The sequence below is a fragment of the Kryptolebias marmoratus genome, linkage group LG19 (assembly GCF_001649575.2).
Source record: "Kryptolebias marmoratus isolate JLee-2015 linkage group LG19, ASM164957v2, whole genome shotgun sequence".
NCBI classification, from domain to species: domain Eukaryota; kingdom Metazoa; phylum Chordata; class Actinopteri; order Cyprinodontiformes; family Rivulidae; genus Kryptolebias; species Kryptolebias marmoratus.
Window position 1 is genome coordinate 1,509,851 of NC_051448.1, and position 3,063 is coordinate 1,512,913.

Consider the following 3,063-nt stretch of genomic DNA (forward strand, 5'->3'; position numbering starts at 1 on the left):
GGTCCTGTTGGAGCTCTAAACCCGGTCCTGTTGGAGCTCTAAACCCGGTCCTGCTGGTTGCAGAACCTGCCACGTGGGGATCATATGGTTGGTTTAGACGTCTGTCAGCTGTCGACCAGGTGTGTGTTTTCAGGGTGTGACTCACCAACATACCTGAGGAATCAAACACTGCATGACCAGACAGCTCCAACCCTGACTCCACGGTCTGACTGGAACCCAGATCTAACTGAGACTGGGACCCAGACTGGACCCAGACTGGACCCAGGCTGGACCCAGGCTGGAACCCAGACTGGGACCAGACTGGGACCAGACTGGGACCCAGGCTGGAACCAGTCTGGACTCAGACTGGACCCAGGCTGGACCCAGGCTGGACCCAGGCTGGAACCCAGACTGGGAGCCAGACTGGGAGCCAGACTGGGACTCAGACTGGACCCAGGCTGGAACCAGACTGGGACCAGACTGGGACCAGACTGGGACCCAGACTGGGACTCAGACTGGACCCAGGCTGGACCCAGGCTGGACCCAGGCTGGACCCAGACTGGACCCAGACTCAGCAGTGGCGCACCTGGAGCTCCTTTGGGCCTCACACTCAGGTGTCACAGTGACGGCGCCCCCCGATGGCTGCAGAAAGTCCCTCATTCAAAGCTGCTCATTGCAGAGAATGACTTCCAGCATAAAAAGGTGATCCTGATCTTCATCAGGTGGAGCTGTTTGAAAAGCTGGTAGTTCTCCAGATATATTGATATGACGTTCTGAAATGCAGGTATGCACTGAATGTAAACAAAGCACTTTTATCTGCATACTTCCCTTAATGACTCTGAGTGTAAATACATCACATCCAAACAGCCTCTTCCATGGTTGGATGTTTCTGTACGTAAACTAACACCTGGAACACAAATTTTACTGAAAAGGTTTAAGAACACATCAACCATCAACATGAGGGAAAATATTGGGAGGAATTTGTTTCTTACTTTGATTTTTGTTTTTTGACTCTTGCAATGAGAACCTTTAAATACTGAGGTAACAAAACTGGCTTCATGTTTGAATTTATTTATTTTTTTAACAAAACACTTATTTTAAATTAAACATAATTTGTTTCACAAAGCTGTTTCAGGTAGACATTTCTCAGAGCCAGTTCATTTTGCAGAACTGGTAACAGATTTAAAAACTGTGCAAAGAATACGTAATAAAGTCCCCAAAACGAGACAAAGAGTCCAAAACCAGCCTTTTATACACGCCACACGTACCAAAGAAAGCTCCAAAATAAGTTCCAGACCAGTCCGAAACCGAACCAAAACCAGTTCAACCCAAATCTGGGAGACAGTTTGAAGCAGAGTGGACCTAAAAGCAGACATTTGGTTTATAAAGCGTAGCTGTTTCAGCAGCGATGGGCCTGGAGCTCCGCTGATGGACGGGAGACCGGTGTGAGCATCACAGCTCGGTTCCGTTGCTCAACGAGGTCAGACGGAGGCCCAACGCGTCGGCCTTTCATACAGATCAGTTTACTGCGAGGCGTGACACGGAACCCAGAACACGCAGAACCGAACAGGGTTCTGACCCCAAAGTAACGTCAAAGACCTTTGACCCCTAAGATCCTTGGTAGAACAACACAACCATCATTCAAATGTAAATAAATAAGAACAACAACAACAGAATACATCCAGCTCCCATTCGACCACATTGATCCCCGTTGTTCTGATCTTTTAGAACAGTTCTAGTGAAAATATGACAGCAGGATCTCAGGAACCCAAACCCGGTTCCTGTTGAAGAGCTGCAGAGTTGGAGCAGAACACCTCATGGTTCTTCACTTTGTGAAGAAGGAACCTTCCAGTAGTTCATCAAGGTTCTGTAAAGAACCTACTGCAGGGTTCCTCACAGGTAAAACTAAGACTCTACAGCTCAGAATAAAGTCCCAGGTGGAACCAGAAGAACCTGTAAAGAACCTTTAGAACAGAACTGGTTGAATTGAACACTCACCTGGCCGCAGAGTCCAGGTGAGTCCAGGATTTCTGCCGTTCTCCTGCGGTTCTTTCTCTCTGCTGCTCGTCTGTCTCCTCCCACCGTCTCCCTCCTTCCCTCCCCCACATCACTCGTCCCTGTCTTACCTGGTCTCAGGTGGGGGGAGGAGGCGGAGCCTGGTTTGACTGAACATTTTAAATTCAAAGCAGCTTCATGAAGTCAAAGCTCAGCTCAGGAGCAAGCTGCGCCTCAGGGCCGCTTTGGACCGAGACGTTCTGAGTAACTCCTGATGTTTCAGTCTTTTTACAGATGTTGTGTCTGCAGATAACACGTTTTTAAAACTACAGGAGAAGAGGGGCGGAGGTGAAGAAGTGCAGGATAAAGAGTCGATCTCTGCAGGCTGCAGCACGCCTCGCTCTCGCCTCAGGCAGAGCGGGACGTGACTCAACAACCAGAATCTCATTTACTCCACACAAAACGACACATCCGACCTTAAACTCAGCTCAGACTTTACTGTTTCCTGTCAGAAAACATTAAAGATGTTTGGGAGTTTCTTTATGTCCTGATTTATTTAACTTTGAGAACACATGGAGTTATTTCTGTTTAACCTGTAAAATAATCCCACTGAACCGACGTCAGATGAGCTCCACTGAAGCTTCCGTTACGGGTTAATGTTTGGAGCTGTTTATGTGAAAATCTTCTGTTCTTTATTTTACAAAGAACGGTTCTTTTTAAAGGATGTTATCTGCTGCTTCCAGAGCTCCCTCTGCTGGTTCTTTCAGGTAAAGTTTTCCATACTTTTAATCTATTAAATTATTAATATTTTAGGATTATTTCCTCGTGTCGTTTCTGTGATACGGTCAGAAGTGAAGCAGAAACACTGGATGATATATAAATGTTTTTTACTTGAGGAGAACATAGAAAAGAATACAAAGACGAGTGAGTGTTTATGTTTTACAGGTGAAGTGAGGACACCTGCTCCTTCAGCTCCGACAGGACGGACAGAGACGAGCGGCCGCTGGCGTTCAGCAGCGAGCGGAAACATTTCCTCCAAGTCGTGGAGAAAACGTCACTGAGAGAGAGAGGGGGGGGGGGGGGGGGGGG

At 47.5% G+C, this 3,063-nt stretch overlaps 1 protein-coding gene and 1 long non-coding RNA gene across 4 annotated transcripts in view; one reads left to right on the plus strand and one right to left on the minus strand.

Moving 5' to 3' along the window:
* bub1ba (BUB1 mitotic checkpoint serine/threonine kinase Ba) overlaps positions 1–3,063 on the minus strand; it is a 21,718-nt gene that overhangs the window by 13,892 nt on the left and 4,763 nt on the right. The window lies entirely within an intron of this gene.
* Positions 1,924–3,059, plus strand: LOC119617971. Its single transcript, XR_005234483.1, has 2 exons — positions 1,924–2,741; positions 2,920–3,059. It is a non-coding gene; the product is annotated as an uncharacterized LOC119617971 (long non-coding RNA).